The sequence below is a fragment of the Mauremys reevesii genome, linkage group 1, assembly GCF_016161935.1.
Source record: "Mauremys reevesii isolate NIE-2019 linkage group 1, ASM1616193v1, whole genome shotgun sequence".
Classification (NCBI taxonomy): Eukaryota; Metazoa; Chordata; order Testudines; family Geoemydidae; genus Mauremys; species Mauremys reevesii.
The window spans coordinates 203,531,999-203,554,651 of record NC_052623.1 but is presented as its reverse complement, the minus strand read 5'-3'; the positions used below and the strand labels follow the sequence as shown (position 1 = coordinate 203,554,651).

The following is a 22,653-nucleotide window of genomic DNA, read 5'->3' as shown; positions in this document are numbered from 1 at the left end:
CCTAGCCTCTGCAGTGCATCATGGGAGTTGTAGCTGGGGGGAAGAGGGAACACCCATCCCATAAAGAAGAATGGGGATATGAAGCAACTGAACTGCAACTCCCATGAGGCGCAGCATGGCATTTCCAAATTGATTTTTTTTTCGTGGCTAAAACTTCTTGATTTTGGTGTGTGGTGTTGTTGTTTGTTTGTTTCTTTCTTTCTTTTTGAGGAAAAATGCCCCCATTTTCCATGGGAAATGGAAACACTTTTTGTTGTTGTCAAAACCAAAACAACAATCTTCCAGAAAAGTTTTGACCGGTCCCACTCCCTTTGCCTGCTTTCTTCACTAGTGTATCCATGCATCAGAGATCAGGGCTTAGTCCTTGTTACCTGTGTGAACAGATATCAGCGATTTCATGCTCAGTTTTACAAGCTATTTAATAGAGACCCAAATTTGGTTTGACTCATTTCTCATTGGAGCCTCTGATAAAAGGTTTTGTAGTTTGTCTCAGATGCAGCAGGGTGAAGGTGCTCTGTGAAGGCCTATTAACTAAAGACTCCCTTGCTTTTGTAGGTTTCTCTTGCTCAATGTCTTTTTTTTTTCCCCCTTAAGATTTTTGTGCAGTGGTGCACTGCATCTTATCATGGTTATGCATTTTCTTGCGTCTATTGTTTGTGTAAGATCCACTCCAGCAGAAGTGCGTAAAGATTGTACAGGAGTGGAATGGCTGTACTTGCGTCAGGTAGCTTGTCGACAACACTATACCTTAAAATATCTGGTAGCATTTTATCTGAGTTGACTGTGTGTGAATGTTATGTAAAATATGGGCAGCATGTGCAGTGATAGCAGTCTTCAGTGAAGGACACATTAGTGTTTCCATTCTTCGGGGTCATTTTCTGTTGCTTACAACTTTTCAGTCTCGTACATATATTTTCACCGGAGTGAAAAACAGCAGCTGTACTTGAAATACTATAAGGCAACCTATAGTGCTGCTACCTTAGAGATTTAAAGTCATGTTCTCTTTGGAGTGTCGATCTAGTTCCAATTGCCAAACACCCTTCAAGAGAGCAGAAATATGTCCCCTTTACTAGAGTGTGAAATAAATCTTCCCCACTGGCCAAAGACTATTTCTGAGAGCCCCTGTTTCATTAATTGTGACCTTAAACTCACTGTTCATTCAAATGATTGCATCTAATGTTAATACAGATCTTGGTGCTGTGCATTTACTTCTTTCCGCTTTGGATATGACATGACTTATCACTAATGTAGTTAGTTCCTGGTTCACAGCCCCCTGGAGGGGATATAACCTAGGACAGGTCTTATGAAGGATCAGCTGGGCTCCAGGGTGCCGCCTGCTTTGGCCAGAGTTGCCCCAGAACGCTAGAGCTATGCTAGAGCACTTGGGACTAATGTTACTGTGCCTCTAACAACACAGGACACCTGGAGGAAAAAACCAAGACCATCCTTTAAGCTCACACCAGATGGGAGGTCACTGTCCAAACCCATTGCTCTCAGCCCTGCTGAGTAATACCCGACTCTGCACTTGTAGGTGCAGGAAATCCCCTCAGGGGAGTAGTAGTATTTATTCTGGCAAGATCCAGCTTCAGTGCTCTATGTTCCAGAGTCCTGACATCAGATTTTCTTTAACTGACACTGAAGGGCAGGGCCTGGCTCTGATACAACACACTGGAGAGATAAGGTCATCACCCTTGTGCCGCCTACTGACAATCCCACCTGCTCTGGTCTGCTGCTGACCAATGAGTTCCCTGCATTTCAGTTGATCTCACAATCAGGGATTAAGGTAAAGGGAAGAAGGAGGGAATGGACCAACTTCTTTCTCCTTCTCTCCCTCTCCCAGGCTTAGGAGGCCCAGCTCCTTCCCATCACTGCCTGGTGAGGTGCGGACTCACCAGGCAGGGAAATCGGAGGGAGCAGCAGGAGGAGCTGATTCTGGCTGGGGAGATCCTGGGGCTTCCAGCGTTTTCTGCCAGTGGGTGAAACAGGAACAGTGGCAGATGGGGTAGAAGAGATGCCCAGCTGGGAGTCCCCTGTTCACCTCCTCTCCTCACTCAGCTGGCTCCCCTAGTGGGGAGAGGAAGAGGCAAAGACCCATGACTGCCTTCCCTGACTGGCAGGGGAGAAGAGATTAAGGAGACACATCCCCTCCCCCCCTTCCCCCATCTCCTTCTTGCTCCGAGCAGGCTGATAATCCCTAACATTGAGACTGTGGTGAGCTTTCTGAATTTAAAGCACAAGCAAAGTATATATGGTGCGTGTGTTTGCATGTGTGGAGAATCCCCAGGACCTCCCATTGGTACTGGCTTTTACATCAGTGCAGATTCTCCATCCTAGTAGAAAGTGGGAAGGGAACACCATGGAGGTGCCTTACAGAGCTATGCACACTGCACACGTGGACACCCACCCACTCTGTTGCTGGGCCTGCCTGGGGTTATGACCCCCACTTGGACAGCGTTCACTTCTTGTTCCCATTCTCCTTTTCTTACTGCATCCCATCCATGTAAGAGGACAGTGTCACATCACCACCTCACTTGCCAAAGCCTGTGATGACAGCCTCCAAATCTGCTGAGCTCCTCCACCTATCATAACCTACTTTAATCACTGTTTGGGGGGAAGGGATGAAATGAACCAGGCACATGGGTGTCCTAAACAGAAACAGGATCCTGGCAGCAAGACAATGTGTCTGGGGAACGAGAAGACCAGATGGAAGGGAAGCACGTGCAGAGGAGCAAGGGTGAGAGAGGAACAGAAGAAGTGGAAAAAAGTGGAAAGGGAGAGAATCAGACAGACTCTTGACCCCAATTCTGCATGGTGACTCAGCAGCATAAAGCAGGGAGGAAGCCACTTTAAAGGGGCAGCCAAGGATTCCCTATGGGGAATTCTTGGGTGGTGTAGAACACCTAACTCTATGCCACTTGCTCCTCCTGCTGAGTAGGGCCAGGAACTGGGGGCTTTCCAGGAGGCAGAGAGGGCACAGCTGAGAACACTAGGAGTGCATCTGCAGTTCAAGGTGGAGGTATACTTCCCATCTTGAGGAGATAGACGCACACTAGCTCTGATCAAGCTAGCGTGCTAAAAACAGAGAGTAGCTGAAGTGGCGGAAGCGTCTAGCTGCTCTGAGTCCATACCTGTCCCAGATGGTAGGTACATACTTGGGGAGCCCAGCCCCTCCCACCACTTAGGCTGCCACCACTACACTGCTATTTTTGGCACACTAGCTTGATCAGTGCTTATGTGGCTATGTCTCCTTGAGCTGGAATTTACATCTCCACCAAAGCTGGTCTCCAGGCAGCGCAGCTGTCTCTGTGAGGCTTTTGCATCCAGCATAGTTTAGAGCAGCTCCTCTTTAAATTATATTGTGGTTGATTTTTTGCTCTCTGGCAGGCTGAGTTTGGAAGAATGGAAAGGTGGCTCAGAGTCACCTTCTCCCACCCTGCCCTTCCCCACTGAACCACTGTGAACTTGACAGAGCTGAAAATCTGCACCAGGAGGATTAATATTTTCCTAAGGGACAAAAGCACTTGGGGAATAAACCACACTTACAAATTACTGAGTTGTTCCCTACTAATAGTTTTCCCTGTAAGTATCTGCTACAGTTGCAACAGGGATGTTGCATGACCACAAATGAGAAAATGACTGGGCCGTTGTGAAAGAAGGTATCTCTGCGACAGTCTTTCTGTTAGATGTGGGCTACACCATGAATGGTTTGGAGACTCTCTCCTCAAGGATACAGGTGTGATGAGGTCAGCCTCTATCAATAATTCTGGCTGAAAAATTAATGAGTTGTAATGTGCCCATTTTAGGGAGGATGTATGCAGGTGCTTGAACCATCAGCACTTCACAAACCTGCGCTGAGTGTCACTTTGTAATGGAATTGTTCAAGCAAAACCCTGCTAGACTTTGCATTGGAAACATGTTCCTATGCATAGAATAATTACAATTCAGCTTGCAAATGTACATATCTGGATGATCTTGCAAAAGAGAGCACACGTGGCAATGAGCTATGGCTCGGTGTACTTGGAGAGGGATACGTGCAAGTTTATCTGTTTTTAGAGGTCCATAAAACTGTCCTCAGTGAAAGTCCTTTCAGGTTGTTTCAACAACCTCTTGTGATAACTACAACGTTACAGTCGACAGGTAAGTAAAGCCAGTAGCCCAAGGGCTCTCCCAGAACTCTTGGCAGCCCCACCTTCCATTTCTGGTCCCACAGCTTGAGTCTCAATAATTAACTTCCTTCAAGTATTGTACAGCCAACGATTAGCCTCAAATACTGTATATAAATGTTCCAACTACACCCGTGGCACTTTATGGTTGTGATAGCAAGGACTATGTGAGAATTAGCAATGCGGCAAACAAAGAAACAAACGGAGAAATCAGATGGTGTATGCAGAGGAGTAGGGAACCGGGCAACGTGAGCAGGGGAAAAAGAGACCATGTGCAGGGGAGCAGAAGGACAGACGGAGTCAGACTAAATGAGAGGGAGGGTGAAACCAAGAGGAAATAGTGTCATTGGGAGAGGATGGTCGTGTGGTTAAGGCTTTGGCTAGGGCCTTGGGAGCAGGGGCCTCATTTGCTATGGGGCAACGAGGGCAGTTGTCCCCCTCAGACCTTTGCCCCTCCCCTGACTTTTCAGAGGGCTGTATGCTCCCCCCCTCAGACTTTGCAGGATCAATTATAATCACATATAATGTTCTGTAGGGTGACACATTTTGCCCATCCCCGCACTGAATTTTTCTGAAATGACACCCTGCTTCGGACATGGGTGTGCCCTTCTACTACGACATCTTGTGTGACCTTGGGCAAATCACTCAATCCCTTTGAGGCTATAAAATGGGGATGTTTCCCTGAAGGGGTATTGTGAGGACACATTCAGGAATCTTCATGAGGTGCTTAGATACAAGAGTGACAAGGGCCATCTAAGTGCCTAGAGTGTTTAACAATAAGAACTAGGGCTGTTGATTAATTGCAGTTAATGAATGAGATTAAAAAAAATTAATCGCGATTAATCGCAGTTTTAATCACACGGTTAAACAATAGAATACCAATTGAAATTTATTAAATATTTGGGATTTTTTCTACATTTTCATATAGTATTCTGTGTTGTAATTGAAATTAAAGTGTATATTATTTTGATTACAAATATTTGCACTGCAAAAATGATAAACAAAAATAGTATTTTTCAATTCACCTCATACAAGTACTGTAGTGCAATCTCTTTGTCATGAAAGTGCAACTTACAAATGTCAATTTTTTTTGTTACTTAACTGCACTCAAAAACAAAACAATGGTGCCACGAGAACATCTATTCTCACTTTCAGGTGACATTGTAAACGAGAAGTGGGCAGCATTAACTCCTGCAAATGTAAATAAACTTGTTTGTCTGAGTGACTGACTGAACAAGAAGTAGGACTGAGAGAAATTGCAGGCTCTAAAATTTTACATTGTTTTATTTTTGAATGCAGATTTTTTTGTGCATAATTCTACATTTGTAAGTTCAACTTTCATGATAAAGAGGTTGCACTACAGTACTTGTATTAGGTGAATTGAAAAATACTATTTCTTTTGTTTTTCTATAGTACAAATACTTGTAATAAAATAAATATAAAGTGAGCACTGTACACGTTGTATTCTATGTTGTAATTGAAATCAATATATTTGAAAATGTAGACTATCCAAAATATTTAAATAAATGGTATTCTATTATTGTTTAACAGTGTGATTAATCACGATAATTTTTTTTAATTGCATGATTAATCGTGATTCCTTTTTTTAATCGCTTGACAGCCCTAATAAGAACCAGACTCAACTTACATCCTGGGTAGACAGACTCTAATATATATAGGACTTAACCCTATTATAACACACTGATATGTAAAGGGTGTGTAAGCCTGTCACCCTCTAGTGGCTGGCCCATATAAAGTATATGCAGCAGCTGCTACATTAGGGGGCTCTCAAATGGTAGAGGCAGGCGCTGAAGGTCTCAGATTCTGACCTCACTGATGAGCTGTGGGGTGAGTTTGATGCTTTCCCTCTCACCAGCAGCAATAAATGCAGCTTATGAGAGCATGCTATTGAAATGAGATAAATTCTTCCCTTCCCCAACATTCTGTGAATCATTCCCCAAGGCTTGTTCTACAAACAGAGTTGCACTGGCTTAGCTGAAGGGGTGAATTTAAACTAGTGCAACTTTTGGTATGGACATTCTTAAACTGATTTAAACCTGGCTTATATTGCTGTAAACTTACAGGTGCAAGCTAAACTGATAGGACTTGTTTTGAACCAAAATAGGAGTGCCCATGCAGGGGTTTGTATTGGTTTAACTTAAATCAGGATTTAAACTGATTTAAATTAAACCTGTGGGACTTCAGTGTGTAGACGTGCTCTAAATCCTCTACTGAGATCACAGAATCAGAAAATTAGGGTTGGAAGAGACCTCAGAGGGTCATCTAGTCCAATCCCCTGCTCAAAGCATGACAAACACCAACTAAATCTAAATTAATGCACTTTGAGCCAGCAACCAGGTATCTGCTCTGGGTCAGGGACAGGGAAGCACTTTCTCCCGCAGCCTATTTTACAAACGCCTTTATTTTGTGGATTGTCTCTTTTGTATTTTTAGAAGTGGATGTTGCCAGGGCAACTGAACTAGCTGAACATTTTGTTTCCCTAAGAACAATACGTGTTTAAATATTCAGGCAATTTTCCATTGTTCGGAGGAACAGTGAGATCAGGCAGATTATGCAGACCAGATGAGAGAAGTTTAGGTTGGCCCTTTTAGCGTACTTTAAAAACCTTCCGTGTGCTGACAGCCGTTCAACAGCTCTCTCCAAGGAGGACAAATATATAGCAGAGGTGTAGCAATTCCTTTAGAAGAGGAATTAGAATGTTTGGTTTTGCTCCCCTCTGTCGCATGTTTCTGCAATAAATAGCTCATTTCAAAGCTAGCTAGTGTGGACCTTATTTACAAGTGGCTGGGCCTTATTCACCCTTGTGCAGTTCACTCCTGGGCAGAGGGTTCGCAAAAAGCTGCTTAAGCCGTATAGGGGCAAAGTTAAATAGTAATCCCATCTACAGGTTAGTGATGGAGAATAAAAGACTGTTGGCTCTATCAAGTCCATACCTCTGCAAACTTATGAGAGAGTGGATGCTTTGGGTGAGATCAGTGGACAGGGAGCCAAAACATCTTGAGTTCCAAGCCTGGTTTTGATACTAGCATATTTGGGCAAGTCACTGAGCTTCTCTGCCTCAGTTTCCCCATTTGTAACTTGGGGTGGATAATACTATGTCATAAGGCTGCTATGACACTTAGCTAGTTAACATCTGCAAAGCAATTTGAAGATTGGTGCCAAGTATAATTAAATCCTGAGAAGGAGCAAAGGGAGAAATGAATTAAGGAGATAAAAGGAAAAAAAAATGTTGTCAGCAGATGAGATTGGAAAAGTTGTAGAGTGTGAACGAAGTGGAGACAGAGAGGAAGGGTGATGGTAGGAGATGCAGGCAAGAAAGGGCTCACACACATACACAGGGTCCAGACTGTGAACTGGCAAGGAGGAGACAAGATTGGTGCTAGATCAGTGGAGGGTGCAGTGATGGAAGTGATGAGAGTAGGACAGTGGATATGAATATGCAACATACTCTACATTCTAATAGTGCTCTCTGGATAGGGAAATAATACACGATTTGTTAGCGTTCAATTAGGGTGACCAGATGTCCCGATTTTATAGGGACAGTCCCGATTTTGGGGTCTTTTTCTTATATAGGCTCCTATTACCCCTTACCCCGTCCCGATTTTTCACATTTGCTGTCTGGTCACCCTACGTTCAATGGTGATTTTTAAACTAACCAGATTGAGAACAGAACTTTAATTTCCTCTGTTTTCCTTTCTTTGATTGATTGTCTGTCTGTCTACGTGTGTATGTGTTCTTCTCTCACTCTCCTTGAGATTTGAGGCACATTATATTGAGTTGGTATATTTCACTCTAACATCTAATTAATGCAAAAATGCCTGTGCTGCTCAAACAGCAAAAACAAGGCCTCCTAATTTATCTAGGTCAGGGCCATGCATACCAGACAGCCACAAATGTCATAGAAAAGCCAAAAATAGTAGCTTGAAAAGTCAGTGAATTTAGAGGGAATTAACCCTTTGAAAACTGGTCAGTTCCCAGTAGAGATGGGGGCACAAGGCAAAGCCCCATTTTCGAGAGCCCCTGATTTCTGGAGTGGGCAAAATCGGAATCAGAATTCTATGTCTTGGCCCCATCTCTATTTCCAAGGCACCTGGGCACAAGTTATCCATGGGATCGTTATTTTGGGGCTCTGGGAGTGTTTCCTGTAGCTGCAAAAGAGGGCAATTTCTGTTGGGAGTGATTTCCAACTTGCTGCACCTTGCCGGTACTGGGAAGCCTCACTAGTCCCCTGGAATGCACTTCCCACAGGACCCCCCCAACTCCTCACCACAGATGCCTGACCTTGCTTTAGGATTGGGATGGTGGATCAACAGGGACCATGTGTGCACAGGGCTTGGAGAGAGAATGGGTTGGAGGCTGAAGCAGGAGGGATGTGGGGAAACGGAGGGAACTAGCAGAGGGAGTGGTAGTTTTGAGTAGGGATCCTGGGAGAAGAATGGGGGCAAGCAGCACTTGAACTACAACTCCCATGAGGCACCATGGTGGCATGTCCAAATGGACATTTTTGGTTTCTTTGGGGGCGGGGGGGCAGAGAAGGCTAGGGTCAGTGATTGGGGGAGGGGCTAGAGGGGGTTTTGGGGTGGGAAGGGGGAGTAGAGAGGTGAACTGATATAAACTTAGCCTCAATGCTACTTATTCTCTGATTGTCATGGGATAACAAGGTTCCTGTGTCATCAGCACGGAGTCTCTTCAAATGTCAGTGTCTCTGCTCCTGCCAGGTGGCGTCTATGAATTATTCAGCCATTCAACACCACAAAGTGTGCCTAAACAGAGAGGGTTGTTCCAAACGCCAACAATGCCCAGAGGGGATTATTTTAATTTAAGAAAGATGTTGTCTTGTGAAAAGAATCAACTCCCCCCACCAGACTCCCTTTGGAAGAAAAAAGGAGAAGGTCCCACAATGAGAAATGTTAGATCAAAGGGCAATGTCCTTGTAGAACCCTGGCACCAACTGATCAAACTACCTTAAACTGATCAAACTGTAGTAATGGTGGGGATTTCACTGAGGCAGTGGCATGATCTAGTGATTAACACACAGAGCTGGGCCTCCATTGGGTTCTAGTCCTTGCTCTGCCGTGGTATTTGGGTAACTCTCTTCCACGCTCTGTACCTCAGTTTCCTCATCTGTAAAATGGGGATGGTTGATACTTGCTCAACTTCATACAGTGCTTTGAGAATGTTTCCGGTTGTAAATGTTTTGCAGAGGACTTCTTAGTTTAAACAGCATCGAACACAAAAGGGTCCTGATCCTGGGGATGGGGGGGGGGATGCTAAATGAAACTGCAATATAATGTTAAATAACAGTATGGATGAAAAATCCTACACACACATTATGAATCTATTGCCAATATCGTTTGTTAGTACCTTTCTGCATTTCAGGTTTGAGTAACTTAGAGATTAAAACGTTGTTATTTATTAATGTTAATTCCTTAATATTATGCTTGGGTGGGTTATGTAATGTCCTAGGAAGATTCCCTCCCCCCCACTCGAGATCTTTGACTAGGACTTTCAAACAACTGAAAGAGCGGCCTCCATTACAGAATCCATGCCAAGTTTTCCCTGGGCCTAGTGCCAGCTGGTATGGGACTTTGGGGGCTTAGTCAGCTGTGCAGATGGGTTGGACTTTTCTAGTAAAACTCACCGTTTCTTTGATTCCGAGTCTTAACGCCTTGGTGCCTGTAACTAGGCTTGGAAGAATTAGATTTTTATCAGTAAATGTCTGTAAACCTCAATTTCACTGTACAAACATAAGCTAATGAAAAAATATTTTCATCAATAATTGAAATTTTCAGATAAGCAAAATAAGAAAAACGCTGCTTGAAAACTTACTGGAGTTTAAGGATATTTACGTTGTCTATTGTGACACGTGATGCTGACAATTAACGGTTAAAGTTTTAACCTTTTGAATCTCAGTGTCTACTGTTATTAAATTATTATTGTCTGACCTGCCCCGCCCACCTAATATGCTACAACAATAAATATTTAAATAGATAACAATTGAAAAAAATGTTTAAAAATAAACATTGATATTATCCATCAAAATTATAACAAAAATAAAAAACGAATTCTGCTAAGCCTACCTATGACGTGTAAAACTGCATGTTTGCTAGGCAAAACCCTAATGAGTTCAGCCATTACTATGTGCTGGATTGCTCTGCTCTGGTGCTTTACCAGCTCCAAGTAATGAAGGCCTTCATACCAGTATAACTGTGTCCACACTCAGGGTTGTACTGCTTTAGTTATACTGCTTTCAAACTGGTATAGTTTAAAGTGAAAGAAAAGCTGTGTGTATACCAGCCATTAGGTGCTTTTGAAAATTTCACCCTGTGACATTTCTGATCAGAACTACATTGATTTTTGATTGTTGTGACTAATGCCAACACTTTCAAACTTGGCTGCTTGAAGGGCACGGAAAATAAATGGCCTGATTTTCAGAGGGGCTGAACACCTGCTGTCACCCATGAAGTCAGAGTCCCCATAACTACTGAAGTTTAATTAGATTGAAACAGGTGAATCGTTCTTGAAGTCAATGGAATCTACAGCTGTTCAGCACCTCTAAAAACCAGATCACTTATTGAGTAACTTTGATGTGGATTGGGGCCTACATGTTGGCTCTTTTCTTCAGCTTTTAGTGGTACAAAAAGGAGAATGTGGTGTCCGTATTTCATTGCTGAATGCTGTCTTCTGTGTGAATGGTGAATTGCAGATCAATACTTCTGTGTTATCTGAAGAGTGATTATTACCTTATTTGGGAAAACGACTGATCATATTATTTATACAATAATGCAATGTAAAATATACTTCCAATATCTGTTCCTATATTCTACAGTTGCATTTAGCAAACCTTCTTTGCATCTCCCCAACCACCTACAGTGGGTTTAATAATAATAATAATTAATAAATAATACTTAGCTCTTATCTAGTGCTTTTTATCTAAAGTCTCAAAGCACTTTATAAAGGAGGGCAGTGTCATTATCCTCATTTTACTGATGTGGAAACTGAGGCACTGGGCAGTGATGTGACTTGCCCAAGGTAGGCTAAGGGCAGAGCCCAGGGCACCTGGGTCCCAGTCCAATGCACTATCCACTAGGCTGCACTAGTGGCGATAAAAAGCCTTACTATACAGTTAACGTCTGGAAAAGTGATTATAAAACTGGACCTTGCTGTTGCTAACATGCATTTTTATCACAAGTCTTGCAATATTTGGTGTATTACTTAAAGTCCCAGCTCCTGGAATCAGGTGCTTATTTGAGAGCCCCAGCTTTCACTAAAAAAATAACAAGGAACTGTCTATTCCTTATGGTTGCAGAGGAACTCTTAAAAACAGGATCTGAGTGTAAATGGAAAGGATCAGAATTCAGATGGCAAATACAAAGACCCCAACATTCAACATATATTTAAAGCTCATGTTTTTTAAACCAATCTCTTGAGTATTTTGGAGTCTGACTAATAATCTTTGAATGTTTCAGGTTGGCAACACTGCGGCTTTTGACACTCAATCAGTTCCCTGTATCCATTCCAAGTAGAGTCTGGGCTTTAGTGATAGGACTGTTTGCACTAGAAAGTTTTGCTGCTTTAACTGTTTCTGCTGCTTTAAGCTTATTAGTATAATGTACTATGGAGGCAGTTCTATCAGTATAAAAGTGCTCAGGTCAATATAACTTGTTCTGGTTCAGGAGATGAAACAAGCCATACCAGTCTGAGTCACCTATATACCAATAAAATGGTCTACATTAACACTTTTACCAGTATAATTATGTTAACAAAAAATTATGCATCCTACCAACATAGGTGCAATTAGAGATGTGACTGCAGCACAGGAAGACGTAACTGAGCAAGTGTTGATGTAGTGAGAATAATAGCAATGAAGCCATGGCAGCTCAGGCTGTACAAGCCTGCGCAGGACTATATATGTGTGAGTGACTGCCCATGCTGTGATGGCTTCACTGCTATGGTTATTTGAACTAGTTAGATCAAAGCTAGCTTGTGTAAGTCTCCACCTGCTGCAGTCACACCTCTGATTGCAGTGTAGATAAATCCTCTGTTATGCCAGTAAAACATCTCATATGCAGACCACATATACATCACATCCAGCTCCATCTGCAATCTTAAAACTTCCATTGACTACAGTCTGACTTCAATGGGACTATGGAAGGGCTTAAAGTTAGTCACATGCTAAAGTACCTTGCTAAATTGGGAGCTAAAATATGTTTTTATTTCTCTTTACAAAAGTCAGCCCCGCAGAACCAAGAGAGCTCTGGGAGAAGCAGGTAGAGACTTTTCTTGCTCATGCATAACCAACAGACTACTATATGTTCTGTATTGTTGATGATGGCTAGAGCAGGTCAAACATGTATTTTCCGTTGAAGGTTTGGTTTGGTTTTTTTGGTACTGAAAATGCCTCAATGAAAATTTTTATGAAAAATGTTCATGCAGATCAACATTTTTTGTTTCATAGGGGGAAAAAACCCTCCCATTCTCACTTTTCCTCTACTTTTTCTTATGGAAAAGAGGTTTGTTTTTTTTTTAAATGCAAGTGTTTTTATTTCTGCTAAAATTAAATTTTTCAAAGTTAAAATTTCAAAAAATTCCCTTTCAATTTTTTTGTCACTGAAAATTTCAAACAAAATTAAAAAATGAATTTAGAATTTTTTCATGAAAAATTCTACTTCTCTTTTTTCTGTCAGCTGTGATGTTTAGTTGTGATCAGGAAATAACCCAGAATTGATTTTGCAGGCTGGCAGTTAGGGGGAAAAATCATTGTTTGATTACTTGTAAACGGAACACATTTGATTTTAATTCAGGGCAGACGATCAATACAGAATTTCCTCTTGTGATTTTTACAGGCACTTTTCAGAGTCCAGCAACCCTCTAAAGTAGCTATTTGCCAAAAGTTACCCTTTGGACAGTGGGATTGGATTCTGAACCACTTTAATTCAACCCTGTTCTATTTTAAATCCATGCTTTCCAGTGACTGTCCTCAAGAAGGGCTTGGGGAGAGAAAATGAGAAGGCCATGGATACCTCTGCCAAGCTTGTGGAACAGCTAATTAGATTTTAATTTAATATACTGTTTGTTTGATTTTTGAAATGTGAAGGTTACAAACTAAAAATAAAACAAGAACCTGAACTATCACTGCTAAGGGGACACACTATCAGTGAGTTAAAGCTACAAATGGAGGATATGTTAAAATAAAAGCTAATATGAATGGAAATGTTTTATGATTTAAACAAAATGCAGGACTCGATGCTGCTGTTACTAACACCAGTTTTACACATTATTGACTTCTGAATAGACAGCTGCAGGGGCACAGGAGCCAGCAAACAGAGGAGTTTGAGTGGAAGTTTGCAAGGGGAGTTTGAGGGGAAGACTAAGAGAGCCAGGCTAGTAAAGGGAGTGTGTGGTGGTCTGGCAGTGTTTTGGTGCTCGTTGGGGGTTTGTGTTGTTGTCATAGGTTTATTCCCCACTTTGAACTTTAGCGTCCACAAGATGGGGACCTGCATGGGCTCCTCTAAACTAAAATCCTAGTTTAGATCTGGTAAAGCTGCCACCAACTAGAAATTCCAGTGTCTAGTACACTCCCTGTTCCCCCAAACTTTCCCTGGGGAACACAGATCCCAACTTCCTTGGATCTTAACACAAAGGGAAATAATCCATTCCCCCCCACCTCCTTCCCCCTCCCCTTGTCCTTGGGAGAGATACCTTGATTCAAACTCCTTGAATCAAACAAAGAGGGATTCACTTTTCCCCCTCCCTTTCCCCTGAAAATCCAAACAAGGGAAGAAATCAATCAAGTTCTAAAAAGAAAAGATTTTATTAAAGAAAGAAAAAAAAGTACACTATCTCTGTATTACCAGGATGCAAAAATACAGGGTCTAACTTATAAACCTGGAGAGGCTTCCCCCCCCTCCTTTCTCAGAATAATCAAAGTAACAGCAAACAGAAATAAAGATATTTCTTCAGCAAACACACAATTGCAAATGTAGAAAACAATTATAAGACTAAACCGCCTTCTAATACTCACTATACTGAATAGAAGAAAATACTTCAGGAAACCTTGAAGAACTTGAAGAATATGTCTGGCCTCTCTTAAATCCAAAGAGAGAACGGCAAATCAAACAAACGACACAGACAAAGCCTTCCCTCCACAGAGATTTGAAATTATCTTGTCCCTTGATTGGTCCTCTGGTCAGGTGTTCATCAGGTTACTGAGCTTGTTAACCCTTTATAGGTAAAAGAGACTTTAACCCTTAACTATCTGTTTATGACAGTTGTGGTGGGCGGTGGTATTTTGGTTTGGTTTGTGTTTCCCGGACTAACAGGACTTAGGTGGCAAGGCTATAACAGATACAGAGGCAGCAGTGTTAGTGACCCAAGCAGTGGAAGACACAACCAAGATGACTGGATGTGGAAGCTGCGGCATGTACGTGATCCTGAAGGGGGTACCTGAAAAGAGTTTTGTCTGCATGAAGTGCCACCTGATAGAGCTGATGGAAGAAAAGATCCAAGGATTGGAGATGCAGATGGAAACTGTTTGAGTTTAGAAGGTGGTTCGAGCAGATGATGGAGCAAAGACATGAGGAGGCTGAAGGGAAAAGCTCAGACTTGCAGATGGAAGCAGGACCAAATAGCTTTGAGGGGAGACTGCTGAGTGAGGAAAGTGGACAGTGGAAGCATGTGACTAAGAGAACCAGGCAGAGGAAAAGACGGGCTAGTGAAGGAGCAATAGAGCTCAGGAACAGGTTTGCAGAGTTGGAAAAAGAAGGGGCACAGCAGGTGGTCGCTGAAGGTGAGAGGGCAAGGAAGAAGAGAAGAGCAGCTAGTCCTATAGGAAGAAGGGAAGAGTCAATGGAGATAACACCAAACATGAGCCCCAGGAGGATACAGGATGGGTTGTAGAGGATTGCAAGGGAGAATAGGAATCGAGAGAACTTGCAGCCAGAGGGAAGAAAGGATAGACCGGAGAATTGCACCATCAACAGGAAAAGGCAGGTCTATGTGATTGGGGACTCCTTACTGAGAAGAATAGACAGGCTTGTAACTAGAGCTGATCCAGAGAACAAAAGGGTGTGCTGTCTGCCCGGTGCTAAGATATGGGATGTGGACCTGAGGCTGAAGAGGATCCTAACAGGAGCGGGAAAGAATCTGCTGATTGTCCTTCATGTGGGAAGAAATTATATGGCTAGATTCTTGCTGGAACACATCAAGGGAGACCATGCCAGACTAGGGAAGACCCTTAAGGAAATTGAGGCTCAGGTGATCTTCAGTGGGATTCTGCCTGTTCCTAGAGAAGGGCAACAAAGGCATGACAAGATTATGGTGATCAACAGATGGTTCAGGCAGTGGTGCTATAAGGAGGGCTTTGGGATGTATAGCCATTGGGAAGCATTCATAGACAGAGGATTGTTCTCTCGGGATGGACTTCACCTGAGTAGGGAGGGAAATAGACTTCTACGATGGAGGCTGGCACAACTGATTAAGAGAGCTTTAAACTAGGAATTTGGAGGAGATGGTTGGGAGATGTCCAGGTAATCTCAATGCCAGATTTTAACATTGAGAGGGAAGAAAATGAAGTAAGAAAGGATACAGCTGTGAGTAGGAGAATGGACATAAGGAGGAAGGGTACTGTAGATACCAGTCTAATAGGTGATACTGGTGGTAGAATGTCTGGACCTAATCAGGTAAAGAATGTGAGCGAAGCCAAACAGCAAAAATTAAGATGTTTGTACACCAATGCGAGGAGCCTAGGTAACAAAATGGAGGAACTAGAGATATTAGTGCAGGAAGTGAAACCAGATATTATAGGGATAATGGAAACATGGTGGAATAGTAGTCATGACTGGAGTACAGGTATTGAAGGGTATGTGCTGTTTAGGAAAGACAGAAATAAAGGCAAAGGTGGTGGAGTAGCATTGTATATCAATGATGAGGTAGACTGTAAAGAAATAAGAAGGGATGGAATGGATAAGACACAGTCTGTCTGGGCAAAAATCACATTGGGGAAGAAAGCTACTAGAGCCTCCCCTGGGATAGTGCTTGGGGTGTGCTACAGACCGCCGGGATCTGATTTGGAGATGGATAGAGACCTCTTTAATGTTTTTATCATTCATTCATCATTCATGCCCTCCATAGTCTTCTATCCTGGGCCATTCTCTTCCTTAAATGTTTTTAAGGAAGTAAATACTAATGAGAATTGTGTGATCATGGGAGACTTTAACTTCCCAGATATAGACTGGAGGACAAGTGCTAGTAGTAATAATAGGGCTCAGATTTTCCTGGATGTGATAGCTGATGGATTCCTTCACCAAGTAGTTGCTGAACCAACAAGAGGGGATGCCATTTTAGATTTGCTTTTGGTGAGTAGTGAGGACCTCATAGAAGAAATGGTTGTAGGGGACAACCTTGGTTCAAGTGATCATGAGCTAATTCAGTTCAAACTAAATGGAAGAATAAACAAAAATAGATCAGGACTAGGGTTTTTTATTTCAAAAGGGCTAACTTCAAAGAATTAAGGAAATTAGTTAGGGAAGTGGATTGGCCTGAAGAACTTGTGGATCTAAAAGCGGAGGAGGCCTGGATTTACTTCAAGTCAAGGTTGCAGAAACTATCAGAAGCCTGCATCCCAAGAAAGGGGGGGAAAACTCATAGGCAGGAGCTGTAGACCAAGCTGGATGAGCAAGCATCTCAGAGAGGTGATTAAGAAAAAGCAGAAAGCCTACAAGGAGTGGAAGATGAGAGGGATCAGCAAGGAAAGCTCCCTTATTGAGGTCAGAACATGTAGGGATAAAGTGAGAAAGGCCAAAAGCCATTTAGAGTTGGACCTTGCAAAGGGAATTAAAACCAATAGTAAAAGGTTCTATAGCCATATAAATAAGAAGAAAACAAAGAAAGAAGAGGGACCATTAAACACTGAGGATGGAGTGGAGGTTAAGGATAATTTAATTTAGGCATGGCCCAATATTAAACAAATACTTTGCCTCGGTCTTTAATGAGGCTAATGAGGAGCTTAGGGATAATGGTAGGATGACCAGTGGGAATGAGGATATGGAGGTCGATATTACCACATCCGAGGTAGATGCCAAACTCGAACAGCTTAATGGGACTAAATCGGGGGGCCCAGATAATCTTCATCCAAGAATATTAAAGGAACTGGCACATGAAATTGCAAGCCCATTAGCAAGAATTTTTAGTAAATCTGTAAACTCAGGGGTTGTACCATATGACTGGAGAATTGCTAACATAGTTCCTATTTTTAAGAAAGGGGAAAAAAAGTGATCTGGGTAACTACAAGCCTGTTAGTGTGACATCTGTAGTATGCAAATTCTTGGAAAAATTTTTGAAGGAGGAAGTAGTTAAGGACATTGAGGTCAATGGTAACTGGGACAAAATAGAACATTGTTTTTCAAAAGGTAGATCATGCCAAACCAACCTGATCTCCTTCTTTGAGAAGGTAACAGATTTTTTAGACAACAGAAACGCAGTGGATCTAATTTACCTCGATTTCAGTAAGGCCCCATTTGATACGGTCCCACATGGGGAATTATTAGCTAAATTGGAAAAGATGGGGATCAATATGAAAATTGAAAGGTGGATAAGGAACTGGTTAAAGGGGAGACTACAATGGGTTGTACTGAAAGGTGAACTGTCAAGCTGGAGGGAGGTTACTAGTGGAGTTCCTCAGGGATCGGTTTGGGGACCAATCTCATTTAATCTTTTTATTACTGACCTTGGCACAAGAAGTGGGAATGTGCTAATAAAGTTTGCAGATGATAGGACGCTGGGAGGTATTGCCAATACAGAGAGGGACCGGGATATCATACAGGTAGATCTGGATGACCTTATAAACTGGAGTAATAGTAATAGGATGAAATTTAATAGTGAAAAGTGCAAGGTCATACATTTAGGGATTAATAACAATATTTTTTGTTATAAACTGGGGACACATCACTTGAAAGTAACAGATGAGGTGAAGGACCTTGGAGTATTGATTGATCACAGGATGTCTATGAGCCACCAATGTGATATGGCTGTGAAAAAAGCTAATGCATCAGGCGAGGTATTTCCAGTAGAGATAAGGAGGTTTTAGTACCGTTATACAAGGCACTGGTGAGACCTCATCTGGAATACTGTGTGCAGTTCTGGTCTCCCATGTTTAAGAAGGATGAATTCAAACTGGAACAGGTATAGAGAAGGGCTACTAGGATGATCCAAGAAATGGAAAACCTGTCTTATGAAAGGAGACTCAAAGAGCTTGACTTGTTTAGCCTAACCAAAAGAAGGCTGAGGGGAGATATAATTGCTCTCTATAAATATATCAGAGGGATAAATACCAGGGAGGGAGAGGAATTATTTAAACTCAGTACCAATGTGGACACAAGAACAAGTGGATATAAACTGGCCATCAGGAAGTTTAGACTTGAAATTAGACAAAGGTTTCTAACCATCAGAGGAGTGAAGTTCTGGAATAGCCTTCTAAGGGTAGCAGTGGAGTCAAAAGACATACCTGGCTTCAAGACTAAGCTTGATAAGTTTATGGAAGGGATGGTATAATGGGATAGCCTAATTTTGGTAATTAATTGATCTTTGCCTATTAGTGGTAAATATGCCCAATGGCCTGTGATGGGATACTAGATGGGGTGGGATCTGAATTACTACAGAGAATTCCTGGCTGGTGAGTCTTGCCCACATGCTCAGGGTTTAGCTGATCGCCATATTTGGGGTCGGGAAGGAATTTTCCTCCAAGGCAGATTGGCAGAAGCCCTGGAGGTTTTTCACCTTCCTCTGCAGCGTGGGGCACGGGTCACTTGCTAGAAGATTCTCTGCACCTTGAACTCTTTAAACCATGATTTGAGGATTTCAATGGCTCAGATACAGGTTTGATACAGGAGTGGTGGGTGAGATTCTGTGGCCTGCATTGTGCAGGAGGTCAGACTAGATGATCATAATGGTCCCTTCTGACCTTAAGTCTATGATTCTATGAAAATGTGTTCAGTTCTTAGCTCTGTCACAGATTTACTCTGTGAAATCAAGTAATTCACTTAATTATCAGGTATCATTTGTACTGTGGTACCTAGGAGGAGCCCGAGTCATAGACAAGGACCCTTTTTGTGCCTCAGTTCCACATCTGTAACATGAGGAGAAACACGTGACAGATGTTGGTCATGTTACTCAATGCAGATATTACTGGCAGCAAGTGCAGTATAAGAACCCATATCGAATAGAATAGGAGAATACAACTTCCTTTCTCCCATCTTTTCCTGTCCTGTCAGTAAGTAGCACTGGTCAAAAATTAGCAGTTCAAACTGGTTTTCCCTGGAAAACTGTTTTTTTTGTCTAAATTACATTTTTGATGGAAAGTGTTTGCTTTCTGCAGAAAATTTTGATATTTTTGTTGAAAAACTAATTTCTGGCTAAAATACTTTGCTGAGAAATTAATGAAAATGAAGGAGAAAATGTTGTTGAAATTTTCTGCAGGAAAAGCTCCTATATTCTGTCCAGCTCTAATTGTAAGCTCTTCAGGGCAGGGATTGTCTCTTACTCTATGTCTGTAGGACACCTAGCAGCATGGGGCTCTGATCTCAGTTGGGACCTCCAGTTGCTACTGGGATGAAAATAATAATAGAAGGTGATTCCAAAATACAATGTTAGTCTCTGCACTTCCTTTTAAAGCCTTGGGCTAAATTGAACCCTGAGTTGATTGCAGCACATTTGCCTTTATATTGGCTAACCAGGCTGCAACATCTCTATGGTAAGCACAGGGCTAATGGGGTGGAGCTGGAGGAGGATGTCTTTTCACTAAGGGGGCCCCAGACTGGCTTGTAAGAACAGCACTTGCTCTGATTTTCAAAGCAGTAATAATTTTCTCTGCTGGCCCTTGTCAAAATGATAGCTTGGAGCTCCGTTTCCTGTTGTCAGAATCAAATTACTAGAAAGGTCAGAGTGATTAACATGCAGTTTAAAATGAGTGAAAATGCCAGTGAGAAACCTGTAAGCTTTCACTGCCACAAGATGCAGACTGGACTGGCAGAATCCATCCTCTGCTTTGTCATGTTTTAAATGGGAAGGGTGTCTTCTTACTCAAGGAGAGGAGAAAGATGACTGAATGCATGGAGCTCACACACACATGCATAAGGCATGAGGAGACGTACTATTCTTATTACATAAGTGCCTACAATGGTGCTGCCCTAATTTGTGCCCCAGCTGTAAAGGCCCTACAGGGTGTTGCAGTGCCTGGGAACAACACACGTGTGGGAATGCCTTGGCCAAAACACTCCCCTGCCTCTGAACTTGTATGAGGGGCTCCAAGCCTCCAGCCTGGGGTGCATAGAGCTGGCTATGTTAGCTCTGCATCCAGTGCAAAAGCCTGTTGTGCCAGGATTTTTCCTCATGTCGTGATACCTGGAATCACAGTCCTCCTTCAGTGAGAGATGTAATGAAAGAAAACGACAGACAGACTTTTACATTGCTTGCGTTGCAGCGTTGTCTCCCTTGTTTACCAAGAGCCATTTCCTGCTTGGAACTCTGTACAACACACAGAGCATCTACTGGCTGAATAGTATACGACTAGTAAATATATCATTACTAGATCTAGTCAGAAAATACTCCCCCTCCCCCCCCCCCGAAAATTTAGACTTTTTTTGTTGTTGTGAAAAATCACTCTCCTTCCCCTGCAATTTTGGCTAATCCCCCCTCCCCCCAAATTCTATTTGGAAGTGCTGCTGTGGTACCTCATGCCCCCATTCTGGGCTCCCTGGCTTCACCAGCTCAAACCAGCTACACTGCAACCATGTGTTGCCTCACAATCTGCTCAGCCTTGTATAAAACAAGCTCACTGCCTAAACAAGGCAGACATAAAATAGTGACTGCTCAATATGCCCATGTTCAAGTGTGGCAGAAGGTCCCTAAAAGTGGGGGTGCCACTGGCGCCTGAACCATGGCCCCGCCCTCATGCCACCCCTTCCCCGAGCCCCTGGTCCCGCACTGCCCCTTCTCCCTGAGCCCTGCCCTCGCATTGCCCCTTCCCCTGAGGCCCACCCCTTGCTTGCTCCTCTCCTCCCCTTCTCCCCCTTCCCTTGCCCTTATGGCTGGTAAAAAGTGGGAGGGGCTTGGTCCTGTGCCTCCCCCATTCCAGCACCCCTGCCTGTGTTTGGTAATGAACCCTAAAAACACACACAGATATTTGGTATATAAGCCCCACTCCCGTGCATCACTTCAGAATTTACACCAATAGCTATCATACTCCTGGTTTTTGGAACACAGATTGTTTTTGCTTTGTGAGTTCTGGAAAAGACATTCTCTCTAGATCTATTAGGATGGAGGTCAACAAGATGAAATTCAATTAAGGCAAGTGCAAAGTATACACTTAGGGAGAAAATATCAAATACACAACTACAAAATGGGAAATAATTAGCTAGGCAGTAGTACTACTGAAAAAGATCTAGGGGTTATAGTGGATCACAAATTGAATATGAGTCAACAATTTCATGCCATTGCAAAAGTAAAAAAAAAGCTAATATTCTAAGGTGTATTTAACAGAAGTGTCGTATGTCAGACACGGGAGGTAATTTAATTGTCCCATTCTACTCAGCATTGGGAAGATCTCAGCTGTAGTACTGTGTTCAATTCTGGGCACTACACTTTAGGAAAAATTTGGACAAATTGGAGAGAGTCAAAAGGAGAGCAACAAAAAATGATAGAAGGTTTAGCAAACCTGATCTATGAGAAAAGGTTAAATAAACTGGGCATGTTTAGTCTTGAGAAAAGAAGACTGAGGGGGGACCTGATAAGTCTTCAAATATGTTAATGGTTGTTTTAAAGAGGACTCTGATCAATTGTTCTCCATGTCCACAGAAGTTAGGCCAGGAAGTAATGGGCTTAATCTCAGCAAGGGAGATTTAAATTAGATATTGGGAAAAACTTTCTATCTAGAAGTGTAGTGGAATATGCTTCTAAGTGAGGTTGTGGAATCTCCGTCATTGGAAGCTTTTAAAAACAGGTTGAAGAAACACTTGTCAGGGATGGTTTAGGTTTAGTTGGTTCTGCCTCAGCGCAGGGGTTTGGACTTGATGACTTCTCGAGGTCTCTTCCAGCCCTACGTTTCTATGATTCTATGGTGCATTTACACATTTTACATACAAATCTGAATTATGATTTATTTTACTAGTCACCCATTGACCCAACCAGCAGGGTCTGGGATGTGCTCAACAACACCATCCTCTTCCACAAATTTTTTTTTTAACTGTGGCCTGATGTTGCTCTTGCATTGCTGTGTGAGTACAGAATGGATATTAGGATTCACCCTGATATGACAGAGACTATGCCTTTGATGCAATCTAGCCCATGAAATGCTTCTTAATACTTGAGAATGTCATGTGCACTAGTCACAGCCTTCATGTTACAGATCAGGGGTCGGCAACCTTTGGCACGCAGCTCGCCAGGGTAAGCACCCTGGAGGGCCGGGCCGGTTTGT

General features: G+C 42.6%; 1 long non-coding RNA gene across 3 annotated transcripts in view; it reads left to right on the top strand.

Annotated features, from left to right (window-relative positions):
• LOC120399351 overlaps positions 1-13,357 on the top strand; it is a 63,305-nt gene extending 49,948 nt beyond the window's left edge. For all 3 annotated transcript variants that reach the window (XR_005595109.1, XR_005595106.1, XR_005595111.1), the window contains 2 exons: positions 12,417-12,454; positions 13,031-13,357. This is a non-coding gene — a long non-coding RNA (uncharacterized LOC120399351). The remainder of the gene's footprint in view (positions 1-12,416; positions 12,455-13,030) is intronic.
• Positions 13,358-22,653: the final 9,296 nt, after the last annotated feature.